Genomic DNA, 14438 nt, shown 5'->3' on the forward strand with positions numbered 1-14438 from the left:
CAATAACTCCAAGTTGCTTCAACCCCTCAGCCCTTCCCGCCACTGTTAGTCTCTGTCTATATGAATTTATTCCAGGGACCTCGTATAAATGTAATCACATAGCATTTCTCATTTTGTGACTGGGTTATTTTAATAACCAAACTGTACTCTATGTCAGCTCATGTTTAAAGATAACAAATAACCCAAGAAGCAATATTAAATATGCACATTATGAGAATGTGTAAATAAGTTTCCAGGAAGACCTTGGTTTTGCCTTTGCTTGTGTTTTCCTGTAACCGTTATTATGGTGTGAGGTAGAGTTTCCTGCAAGAGCTTGGACGGAAGTATGGCGCATTTCTTTCTAACTTGGTGTTAGGTGTGACACTTTGAGGGGTTGGTGCAGCCATAATGGTGAAAATAACCCCACTGGACCACACAAACATTAAATGGTCACCTTATCCATCTATTGAAGCCCCTATTAACATTTTTGCGCCCATCACTGAAAGAGAAAACCAATGCATCACTGTAACTTGGATTCAGTAAAGTTAATTAGCTGCTAGAATTACTACTTTAACATCTAAATTTATTTCTTGATACTGCTCTTCTTGTTTAATTTTTCACATTTTCAGGCTAATTGGCAAATATAGATGTTTATATATTAATTGTTAGTATTTATTATTTAAGGATAAACATACATTTTATAAATATGCTTATATACACATTATAAAATACACAAATTTAGATAATATATTGGCAAAAGTAGATGACATTTCATTTATTTCTATGATTTCAATTACAGAAAAGAGCTCACTCTTGGGGAGAATGCTATTGGATGAAGTGACCAACCACACAGGCATCACTGAGTTCCTCCTCCTGGGATTCTCTGAGGACCCGAGGATGCAAACCCTCCATGGCTGCCTGTTCCTCGTGGCTTACCTGGCAGCCCTGTTCGGAAATGGCCTCATCATCATGCTCATCACTTGGTATCCTCAGCTTCACACACCCATGTACTTCTTCCTGAAGAACCTGTCACTCATAGATCTCTGCTACATTTCTGACACTGTTCCTAAATTTGTTATTAACTCCCTGATGAACAGGAACACAATATCCTTCCTTGGGTGTGTCTTCCAGGTGTTTTTCTTCATGTGTTTTGGTGCTGCTGAACTGGCCATCCTCATGGTGATGTCCTATGACCGCTACGTGGCCATATGCCATTCACTGCACTATGAGACCATCATGGCCAAGGGGGCCTGTGGGCGGATGGTGGTGGCTTCATACATCAGTGCGGGAATCTATGGAGCCATGCACACGGCAGCAACATTTTCCACAACGTTTAGTTCAAATAAAGTCCATCACTTCTTCTGTGATATCCCTCAGATTATTTTGATCTCAGACTCCAAAATGAACATAAATGAACTGTCAGTGACTGCAGTGAGTGCAATTATCTTACTAGTTTGTTTCCTCTCTATCTTATATTCATATGTGCACATCTTCTCTGCTGTCTCAAGGATCTCCTCCCTGGAGGGCAGGTCCAAAGCCCTCTCCACCTGCCTCCCTCATCTGGCTGTTGTGACTTTGTTTCTTTCAACAGGTGCCTTGGCCTACCTGAAGCCAGTCTCTGAGGTGATGTCAGATCTGGATGTCATTCTGTCTATGTTTTACACAGTGGTGCCTCCATCATTGAATCCCATCATTTACAACCTTAGAAACAAGGACATAAAAGTATCTCTGGGAAAACTCCTTGGCATGGTATCATTTAAGTCCAATTAAATGCACTCAGGTAGTTTAGAAAGAAGTTTTTCTTTAGTTCCAAGGTATATTGTTTTAAAATTCTATAATTTATGTGATGGGGATGTATATTAAACTTAATGTACTATTTTAGCCACTTGGAACAGGGATAGAGCTGACATTGCACAATGTTCTTCAGACACATGGAGAAAACACAGAGGTATCAGTGGAACATGATTTTTGTGGTACTTTGTTGACAGTGCCTTCAAAGTATATTTAGCAATATTAATAAAGGGATTACAAAGAAATCTAGGCTTCCTCGTTGAAACACCAACATATGAGGGTAATAATATTTTTATTTGGTACAATATTTCAAAAATTATTGCATCAGCAGTGTCTTTTCAAACATAATCCAATGAAATTGGGAAAACATTGACCTTCAAAAACCAAAATGATTCTACAATTTAGAAAATAAAATTTCCCTATATATTTTCTAGATTTGGTGATCTTACTGCTATATCATTTCATGGTCAATGAATCTCAGTGGGCACAGATTTGCCCCGGTATGAACCCCTGGCTCTTGGTATTTAGACTGCAAGCCTGAGAGATTCCATTTTATCTTTATCATATAAAAATGAAGTTTATCTCCCCTTTGCATGCTCATGTGTAATTAGAAATGGCAGGAGTGGGAGGGTGGAGGGAAGGCTCCTTGCACCTGTAACATTGTTTGTTTCTTCCTGACGACAGCCTGGTGCCCAAGGAGGCTCCTGCACATGATGGTGAGACTGCAGGCCACTGTGTGCTGTGCTCAATCACTGCTCTGCATGCTGCTGACACTGCATGTTCTGATCTGCCTCATGCGCCCCTTCGGGTGTGATTCCCTGTGCTGTTTATGCCATTTTTTAAAGAAAAGTCTCCATGGCAACTAGTTGCATGCATGACTGAGGTAATGTGACATGAACCTTAAAGGACATGTCCTCATGCTCAGGAGGCCCCTTCTCCTTGCCCTGCCCCATAGTGCTCACAAAATGCAGCTGTGATGTGTGGCCCTGGGGAGCAAGCCCATGAGCCTGGCATCCTGGATATTCACTTAATCAGTGACAGAGCTATTCCAGGATTTTCCAACAGGACCCTGGTGCTGTAACCAATTTGTCTTCACGATTTCCACATCAATGGAATAAAATATATAAAATAATTTTATTATAACAAACACTGGGTGGAAATAAACAAATGTGCCCTTATTGGTTGTGTATATAATGTTACAAAAATACTTCTGTACATATAATATGTAGGGAAACCTGCCAGTTTCCACAGCACACATATAGCTGGAAGTCATTTTGTTAAGTGAAATAAACCAGACAGAAAAAGACAAACATGTGATGTGGCTTTTGTATCAAATCTAAAATAGTCAAACTCACAGAGGCAGAAAGTAAAATGGTGGTTGCCAGGGACTGAGAAAGGAGAACAATGGGCAGGTTATGGTCAAAATGGGCAAACATTCAGTCATGCAAATGAATAACTTCTGGAGATCCATTATAAAGAAAACTATATGTACCTAACAATATTTCACACTTGAATCTTGCTAAAAGAGCAGATCTTACCATGACATAAGAATACTGAAAGGAACATGAGGAAACTTTGAGAGATGATGGTGTGTCTATGGCCTCGATGATGGTGATCATGTCATGGGTACACAACTATCCCCAAACTATTGAATTGTGCACACGGAATATGTGCATAATTTGTATGTCATTCACACCTAAGTAAACTGATATTTTAAATTCTGTATATGAATGATTACAATGAATAAATGTACATATAGTAAAACATGATTCCATTATAAAGAAAACACGCTATGAGAAAATATTTTAAAATATTATATTACAACAAGAATAAGCACGGAGAAATAATGTACTGAAAATGCACGTCTCTATTCCAAAACTATACAACTAAAGAACACCTACTTAAGTGAAGGATACTGCTTTTTCATGGATACAAAATTGGAATTTGTGTTGGTATCAACTATACTCCATCAAGATTTTCTTTATTATTAAGGTATCATTGATATACAATCTTATGCTCAGGTTTGACATCAGCAACTCTGTAGTTCCTAGATTCCTCCAATTATCAAGTCACCCCCACATACCCCATTAAAATCACTGTCCATCAGCATAGTGAAATACTACAGAGTCACTACTTGTCTTCTCTGTGCTAATTGTCCTTCCCCATCCCCCACCCCCACATTATGTGTGATAATCATGATGCCTCTTATTCCCCTTCTACCTCCCTTCCACCCACACTCCCCAGTCCTTCCCTTTGGTAACTGTTAGTGCATTCTTGGGTCCTGTGAGTCTACTGCTGTTTTGTTCCTTCAGTTTGTGCTCTGTTGTTATACTCCACAGATGAGTGAAATCATTTGGTACTTGTCTTTCTCCACCTGGCTTATTTCACTGAGCATAATATCCTCTAGCTTCATCCATCTTGTTGAAAATGGTAGGATTTGTTTTCTTGCTATGGCTGAATTATATTCCATTGTGTATATGTACCACCTCTTCTTTATCCATTCACCTACTGATGGACACTTAGGTTGCTTCCATATCTTGGCTACTGTAAATACTGCTGTGATAAACATAGGCGTGCATATGTCTTTTTTAATCGGTGGTCCTGTTTTTTTAGGGTAAATTCCTAGGAGTGGAATTCCTGGGTCAAATAGTATTTCTATATTAAGTTTTTTGAGGAACTTCTATACTACTTTGCACAAGGGTTCAACTAATTTACATTCCCACCAGCAGTGTTAGGAGGGTTCCCCTTTCCCCACATCCTCACCAGCATTTGTTGTTCCTATTATTTTCTATGTTGGCCATCCTAACTGTTGTGAGGTGAAATCTCCTTATGGTTTTAATTTGCATTTCTCTGATGATTAGTGATGTGGATCATCTTTTCACACCCCTGTCGGCCATCATAATTTCTTTTTTGTAGAAGTGTCTGTTCAGATCTTCTTCCCATTTTTTAATTCGGTTATTTGCTTTTTAGTTTTTGAAGCTCATGAGATTTTTATATATTTTGGATGTCAGGGACTGAGAAAGGAGAATGGATATGTATTTTATGAATATATTTTTTCCAGAAAGTCAGAAGCCTTTTTGCACTACTGATGGTGTCCTTTGCTGTACAAAAGTTATATGTTTGATAAAGTCCCACTTGTTCATTTTTCCTTTGTTTCCCTTGACCGAGGAGATATGTTCATGAAAACATTGCCCATGTTTATATTCAAGAGAGTTTTGCCTATGCTTTTTTATAAGAGTTTTATGGTTTTATGACTTACATTCAGGTCTTTGATCCATTTCGAGTTTACTTTTATGTATGAAGTTAGACAGTAATCCAGTTTTATTCTCTTACATGTAGCTGTCCAGTTTTAGCAACACCAGGTACTGAAGAGGCTGTCATTTCAAAATTGTATATCCATGACTATGTTATCATATATGAATTGACCATATGTGCTTGGGTTAATATCTGGATTCTCTATTCTGTTCCAAAGTTCTGTGGGTCTGTTCTTGGACCAGTATCAAATTATCTTGATTACTGATGCTTTGTAGTAGAGCTTGAAGTTGGGAAGCATGAACCCCCTGCTTTATTCTTCCTTATCAGGATTACTTTGGCTATTCTGTGTATTTTGTGGTTCCATATGAATTTTAGAACTATTTGTTATAGTTTGTTGAAGAATGCTGCCCCTATTTTGATAGGGATTGCATGGAATCTGTAGGTTGCTCTTGCAGGGTGGCCATTTTAACAATATTAATTCTTCCTACCCAAGAGCATGGGATGAATTTCCATTTACTAGTACCATCTTTAATTTCTCTAGAGAGTGTCTTGTAGTTTTCAGGGTATAAGTCTTTTACTGCCTTTGTTAGGTTTATACCTATGTATTTTATTATTTTTGATACAATTGTGAATGGAATTGTTTTCCTGATTTCTGTTTCTGATAGTTCACCTTTAGTGTATAGGAATACAACTGATTTCTGTGTATTAGTTTTGTATCTTGCAACTTTTATGAATTCAGATATTAGATCTAGTAATTTTGGAGTGGATTCTTTAGGGTATTTTATGTACAATAACATGTCATCTGCAAACGGTGACAGTTTATCTTCTTCTTTACCAATCTGGATGCCTTCTATTTCTTTGTGTTGTCTGATTGCCATGGCTAGGACCTACAGATCTATGTTGAACAAAATGGGGAGAGTGGACATCCTTGTCTTGTTCCCAGTAGTAGAGGAAAAGCTATCAGCTTTTCATTGTTAAGTATGATGTTGGCTGTGGGTTTGTCATATATGGCCTCTATTATGTTGCTGAAAACTTCCCCAGTCTGGGGAAAGAAATACTCTATAGGGCTATGGAAGTGCACAGATCTCCCAGAGACCTAAAGAAGAAAACACCAAGACATATAATAATTAAAATGGCAAAAATCAAGGACAAGGACAGAGTAATAAAAGCAGCCAGAGAGAGAGAAAAAAGATCACATACAAAGGAAAGCCCATCAGGCTATCATTAGACTTCTCAGCAGAAACTTACAGTCCAGAAGGGAGTGGCATGATATGCTTAATAAAATGAAACAAAAAGGCCTCTAACCAAGAATACTCTAGCTGGCAAGATTATAATTTAAATTTGAAGAAAGGATTAAAAAATTTCCAGATAAGCAAAAGCTGATGGAATTTAATATCCACAAACCATATCTACAGTGTATTTTAAAGGGACTGCTCTACATGGAAGTGCCTTTAAGGCTAAATAGCTGTCACCAGAGAAAATAAAACCACAGTAAAGGACGTAGAAGGATTAATTATGAACCAAATTCAAAATTAAATCAGCTACCCAAAAAGTCAAACAGTGGATACACAAAGAGTACAGAATATGACACCTAACATAAGAAGGGAGGACGAAGAAAAAGAAGGAAGAAAAATAAAAAGAAAAATCTTTAGAATGTGTCTATAATAGTGTAATAAGCAAGTCAAGTTAGGGTGTTAGATAGTAAAGAAGCTGCTGTTGAACCTTAATAACCACATATCTAAAGCCTGCATGACAATAATTACATATCTATTGATAATCACCCTAAATATAAATGGACTGAATGCACCAACAAAAAGACAGAGTTACAGAATGGATAAAAAAGCAAGACCCAGAAGCATAAGAAAAGATGGTGGCATGAGAGGCGAGACAGTGGCCCCTTCCCCAAACCACATACAACATGAAAATATAGTAAATACAACTAATCCTTAAAAACAACAGGAAAGAAGGCTGTGCCAGACTGCATATGCCTGGAGAACAGAAGAGATCTCATGGAACAGGGTTATTACAAAATATGTGATCTGGCAGGACCCAACAACTTCCCACATGCCAGCTCACTGGCAGAAGGAAAAGAAACGCAGTGGGGAGGGGGTAGATACCTAGAATTGTTGAACACCCAGCCCTGGAGATCTGCTCTAGGAGTATAACCTACATTGCATAATGCTCTGGATATTAGTGGGTTGTAAAGGTAAGGCAGGAAAAATATGTGGAGACACTGAGATTCCAGCTGCTTGTGTTAAGCAGGGATATAAATACGGATGCTCTGGGACAAAATAAAGGGAGGAACAAGTATTTAAGATGGCGGCGTGAGTAGAGCAGTGGAAATCTCCTCCCAAAAACACATAGATCTATGAAAATATAACAAAGAAAACTCTTCCTAAAATAGAGACCAGAGGACACAGGACAACATCCAGACCACATACATACCTGCAAGAACCCAGTGCCTTGGAACAGGGTAAGATACAAGCCCCAGCCCGGCGGGACCTGAGCGCCCCTCCCCCCTGCTCCTGGCGGGTGGAAAGAAACCAGAGTGGGTTTTTTTTTGAGTAGTGCTTTTTGGAAGCCTTAAAGGAACAGGGACCCTGGTGCTAGGGAGGCAGGACAGCAGGACTGGTGAGCGGGTGCCTGGGACCGGAACCTGAGGACGGAGTAAATCACGCATTTTCCCCCTTTTTTATTTCTTTTTGGCGAGTGCTTTTTGGAAGCCTTAAAGTGACAGGGACCCCAATACCAGTGAAACAGGGCAGCAAGACTGGTGAACGGGTGCCTGAGACCAGCGCCTGGGGACAAAGAAAATCACGCTTTTTTCCCAAAACTACTTATGCACGGTGGCGCGGACCGGTGGGCGGGGACCTGGGGCTGGCGCCTGAGGACAAAGAAAATCGCACGTTTTTCCCTTTTTTTTTTTTTGGCAAGTAATTTTTGGAAGCCTTGGAGGGACGGGGACCCCAATACCAGGGAGGAAGGGCAGCAAGACCGGTGGGTGGGTGCCTGGGACCAGCGCCTAAGGACAAAGAAAATCGCGCGTTTCTCCCTTTTTTGTTATTTTTGGTGAGTGCTTTTTGGAGGCCTTAGGGTGTCAGGGACTCCAGTGCCAGGGACGCAGGGCGGCAGGGGCGGTGAGTGTGTGCCAGGGACCGGCGCCTGTGGACGGAGAGTGTCGCATGTTTTTCCCTTTTTTTTGGCAAGTGTTTTTTAAAGACCTTGGAGGGACGGGGAAACCAATGCTAGAGAGGCAGGGCAGCAGGACCAGTGGGCGGATGCCTGGGACCTGCGCCTGAGGAGAAACAATATCACGCATTTTTCCCTTTTAAACAAATTTTTTTTTGGTTGGTGCTTTTTGGAAGCCTTTAAGGGACAGGGACCCCAGTGCTAGGGAGGGAGGGAAGCAGAACCAGTGAGCGGTGCCTGGGACCAGTGCCTGAGGACAAAGAAAATCAAGTGTTTTTTTCTTTTTTTTTCCCTTTTTCCTCTTTTGTTGTTGCTGTTGTTGTTTTGGTTTGGAGAGTGCTTTTTGGAAGTCTTAAAGGGGCAGTACAGGGCACTTAGACCAGAGGCAGGGAATCTGGGGATCTCTGGGTACTCTAACCCCCTGGGCAACAGGAAGCACAGAGGACCCTTATGGAGATAAATAGCCTCATGGCTGCTCCCCCTGAAACGGGGCTCCACCATTTTGGAGGAGCAGCCCCAGCCATGCCACACCCACGGCAAAAGCGGAGATAAACTCCATAGCAAATGGGCAGGTAGCAGAAGCCCTGTATGCGCACAGCTGCCAAGCATAAGCCACTAGAGGTCGCTATTATCCCAGGAGAGGAAGGCCACAAACCAACAAGAAGGGAAGCTCTTTCAGCTGTCACTCGTACCAGCTCTGCAAACTATCTCTATCACCATGAAAGGTAAAAATACAGGCAGACAAAGATCACAGAGACAACACCTGAGAAGGAGACAGACCTAACCAGTCCTCCTGAAAAAGAATTCAAAATAAAAATCATGAACATGCTGATAGAGATGCAGAGAAAAATGCAAGAGCAATGGGATGAGATGCAGAGAAAAATGCAAGAGAAACGGGATGAAGTCCGGAGGGAGATCATAGATGTCAGGAAGGAGATCACAGAAGTGAAACAATCCCTGGAAGGATTTATAAGCAGAACGGATAAGATGCAAGAGGCCATTGAAGGAATAGAAACCAGAGAACAGGAACGTATAGAAGCTGACATAGAGAGAGATAAAAGGATCTCCAGGAATGAAACAACACTAAGAAAACTATGTGACCAATCTGAAAGGAATAATATTTGTATTATAGGGTAACCATAAGAAGAAGAAAGAGGAAAAGGGATAGAAAGTCTCTTTGTAGAAATAATTACTGAAAACATCCCCAAACTGGGAGAGGAAATAATCGAACACATCACAGAATTACACAGAACCCCCAACAGAAAGGATCCAAGGAGGACAACACCAAGACACATAATAATTAAAATGACAAGGAACAAGGACAAGGAAAGAGTTTTAAACGCAGCTAGAGAGAAAAAGGTCACATATAAATGAAAACCCATGAGGCTAACATCAGACTTCTCAACAGAAACCCTACAGGCCAGAGAGAGAATGGCATGATATATTTAATGCAATGAAACAGAAGGGCATTGAACCAAGGATACTGTATCCAGCATGACTATCATATAGATATGATGGCAGGATTAAACAATTCCCAGACAAGCAAAAGCTGAGGGAATTTGCTTCCCACAAACCACCTCTACAGGGCATCCTAGAAGGACTGCTCTAGATGGGAGCACTCCTAAAAAGAGCACAGAACAAAACACACAACATATGAAGAATGGAGGAGGAGGAATAAGAAGGGAGAGAAGAAAAGAATCTCCAGACAGTGTATATAACAGCTCAATAAGTGAGCTAAGTTAGGCAATAAGATACTAAAGAAGCTAACCTTGAACCTTTGGTAACCAATAGCAAAAATCAACGAAACCAAGAGCAGGTTCTCTGAGAAAATAAAAAAATAGATAAGCCTCTGGCCAAACTTATTAAGAAAAAAAAGAGAATCAACACAAATCAACGTAATCAGAAATGAGAATCGAAAAATCATGACAGACTTCAGAGAAATACACAGAATTATGAAGACTACTATGAAAACCTATATGCCAACAAGCTGGAAAACCTAGAAGAAATGGACAACTTTCTAGAAAAACACAACCTCGAAAGACTGACCAAGGAAGAAACACAAAAGTTAAACAAACCACTTAGGAGCAAAGAAATTGAAATGGTAATCAAAAACTACCCAAGAACAAAAACCCCGGGGCCGGACGGATTTACCTCGGAATATTATCAGACACACAGAGAAGACATAATACCCATTCTCCTTAAAGTGTTCCAAAAATAGAAGAAGAGGGAATACTCCCAAACTCATTCTATGAGGCCAACATCACCCTAATACCAAAACCAGGCAAAGACCCCACCAAAAAAGAAAATTACAGATCAATATCCCTGATGAATATAGATGCAAAAATACTCAATAAAATATTAGAAAACAGAATTCAACAGTATATCAAAAGGATCATACACCATGACCAAGTGGGATTCATCACAGGGATGCAAGGAAGGTACAACATTTGAAAATCCATCAACATCAACCACCACATCAACAAATAGAAAGACAAAGCCACATATCATCTCCATAGATGCTGAGAAAGCATTTGACAAAATTGAACATCCATTCATGATAACAACTCTCAGCAAAATGGGAATAGAGGGCAAGTACCTCAACATAATAAAACCATATATGATATACCACAGCCAATATTATACTGAACAGCAAGAAGCTGAGAGCATTTCCTCTGAGATCGGGAACAAGACAGGGATGCATACTCTCCCCACTGTTATTTAACATAGTACTGGAGGTCCAAGCCACGGCAATCAGACAAAACAAAGAAATACAAGGAATCCAGATTGGTAAAGAAGAATTAAACTGTCACTATTTGCAGATGATATGATACTGTACATAAAATACCCTAAAGACTCCACTCCAAAACTACTAGAACTGATATCGGAATAGAGCAATGCTGCAGGATACAAAATTAACACACAGAAATCTGTAGTAGCTTTCCTATACACTAACAATGAACCAATAGAAAGAGAAATCAGGAAAACAATTCCATTCACCATTGCATCAAAAAGAATAAAATACCTAGGAATAAACCTAACCAAAGAAGTGAAAGACTTATACTCTGAAAAGTACATGTCACTCTTAAGAGAAATTATAGGGGACACTAATAAATGGAAACTCATCCCATGCTCATGGCTGGAAAAATTAATATCGTGAAATTGCCCATCCTGCCCAAAGCAATATTCATATTTGATGCAATCCCTCTGAAATTACCAGCAACATTCTTCAATGAATTGGAACAAATAATACAAAAATTCATATGGAAACACCAAACACCCCGAATAGCCAAAGCAATCCTGAAAAACAAGAATAAAGTAGGGTGGATCTCACTCCCCAACATCAAGCTCTACTACAAAGCCATAGTAATCAAGACAATTTGGTACTGGCACAAGAACAGAGCCACAAAACAGTGGAACAGATTAGAGACCCCAGAAATTAACCCAAACATATATGGTCAATTAATATTTGATAAAGGAGCCATGGACATTCAATGGCAAAATGACAGTCTCTTCAACAGATGGTGCTGGCAAAACTGGACAGCTACATGTAGGAGAATGAAACTGGACCATTATCTAACCCCATATACAAAGGTAAACTCAAAATGGATCAAAGACCTGAATGTAAGTCGTGAAACCATTAAACTCTTGTAAAAAAATTTAGGAAAAACCTCTTAGACATAAACATGAGTGACCTCTTCTTGAACATATCACCACAGGCAAGGAAAACAACAGCAAAAATGAGCAGGTGGGACTACATTAAGCTCAAAACCTTCTGTACAGCTAAAGACATCATCAATAGAACAAAAATGAACCCTACAGCATGGGAGAATATATTAGAAAATGACAGATCCGATAAAGGCTTGACTTCCAGAATATATAAAGAGCTCACATGCCTCAACAAACAAAAAACAAATAACCCAATTAAAAAATGGGCAGAGGAACTGAACAGACAGTTCTCTAAAAAAGAAATACACATGGCCAACAGACACATGAAAAAATGCTCCACATCGCTAATTATCAGAGAAATGCAAATTAAAACTACAATGAGGTATCACCTCACACCAGTAAGGATAGCTGCCATCCAAAAGACAAACAACAACAAATGTTGGTGAGGATGTGGATAAAGGGAAACCTCCTCACTGCTGGTGGGAATGTAAATTAGTTCAACAATTTTGGAAAGCAGTATGGAGGTTCATCAAAATGCTCAAATCAGACCTACCATTTGAGCCAGGAATTCCACTCCTAGGAATTTACCCTAAGAACGCAGCAATCAAGTTTGAGAAAGACAGATGCACCCCTATGTTTATCGCAGCACTATTTACAATAGCCAAGAATTGGAAGCAACCTAAATGTCCATCGGTAGATGAATGGATAAAGAAGATGTGGTACCTATACACAATGGAATACTACTCAGCAATAAGAAGTGGAAAAATCCAACCATTTGCAGCAACATGGATGATGCTGGAGAGTATTATGCTCAGTGAAATAAGCCAAGTGGAGAAAGAGAAATACCAAATGATTTCACTCATCTGAGGAGTATAAGAACAAAGGAAAAACTGAAGGAACAAAACAGTAGTGGAATTACAGAACCCAACAATGGACTAACAGGTACCAAAGGGAAAGGATCTGGGGAGGATGGGTGGTCAGGGAGGGATAAGGGGGGGAAGAAGAAGGGGGGTATTAAGATTAGCATGCATGGGGGGAGGGAGACAGGGGAGGGTGGGCTGTACAACAGAGAGAGGACAATTAGTGATTCTACAACATTTTGCTAAGCTGATGGACAGTAACCGTATTGTGGTTTTTTGGGGGGACCTGATATAGGGGAGAGCATAGTAAACATAGTATTCTTAATGTAAGTGTAGATTAAAGATTAAAAAAAAAAGAAAGTAAGAAAGAAAAGGGGGATTACTCCTTGATAGGATAAAACTATTGGTAAATCAAAGATCAACGCATGCTTTAAATATCCTTAATGTTGATCACTTAAAGGGTGTCAGATGATTAGCTATGGAGGTACTCTTTTCTGATAATATTCCTTTTTCTTAAAAAAAAAAAAGCAGTTCCTGTGTGCTGACCTCCAATGAGTTCTACACAGTGGTATAGAGGTCATGTCAAAATGTGGGCAAAGGGTCTGTTTGTTTCTGTCCAGAAGATCGCGGCCTAACTTGGCTACCCAGAAAATGAACTAAGATACGATATGAGGAGGACCTCCTGGCATCAGAACTCTCTGGAGGACTTGTGCCAGGGGATGATCATCAAAAAGCCTCCACAGGCATCCGGACGATGCTGCGGTTGTGGCTGCATCCACCCCACCGTTTCCTGGACTTGCCATTGGAATGAGGAGGGAGATCTCTAGGCTGGCATGTGCATACAGTGAGACAACGAATTTGACCAGATCTGTACTGTTGGAACTCAACCAGGAGTTGGGAGGGGTGCAAGTTGTAGCACTCCAAAATCTTATGACTATAGACTCTCTACGGTTCAAAGAAGATATGGGATGTGCACAGATCCCAGAAATGGGTTGCTGTAATTTTTCTGATTTCTCTCAGACTGTTCAAGTACAGTTGGACAATATCCGTCATATCATAGACAAATTTTCACAAATGGCTAGGGTGCCTAAATGGTTTTCTTGGCTTCACTGGAGATGGATGGTAATTATAGATTTACTTTGTTTTAAAAAAATAATAAAGAAAAGGAGGCAGTCTGACAAACTTCTTAATAGTGAGAGGGTTGCTAAAGCGGCAAGGACTGCACAGAGCTTCCTGCTCAGGAGAAAATTGCTCAGGCACACTCTGCCCAGAAGTTTAGGAACTTCCATGAGCTTCAGTAACTCCATTACCCAGGCCAGTGATACAGATCCAAAGCCCCCCATGATTACACACACCCTGCTGCACCTTCCTCCCAGCCAACCAGCACTGGCTTGCAAACTGGCATCCCATGCCCTGATGTCAGGCCAGCCAGAGAGAGTCCCTGCCTATGGCAGCTAAAAATGAAAGGCATCGAGGCTTATACCTGTGAGCTCAGCCTACTGTTTCTGGCAGTGGAGAGAGGCACAGCAGCAGGGAATCAGGAAACATCTCTTTCCTTCCCCCAGGCATTAGTACCACTCCCCTGCAATCCCTGACATCACTCCAGAAGATGAGAAGCTCCAGAAAGGAGAAATTCTGTGCCACTAGATGGGCCCACATATAAATATGAAACATCAAAGGAACCTGGTTCTAACCAAA

This window comes from Manis javanica, chromosome 14 (assembly GCF_040802235.1).
Source record: "Manis javanica isolate MJ-LG chromosome 14, MJ_LKY, whole genome shotgun sequence".
Classification (NCBI taxonomy): Eukaryota; Metazoa; Chordata; class Mammalia; order Pholidota; family Manidae; genus Manis; species Manis javanica.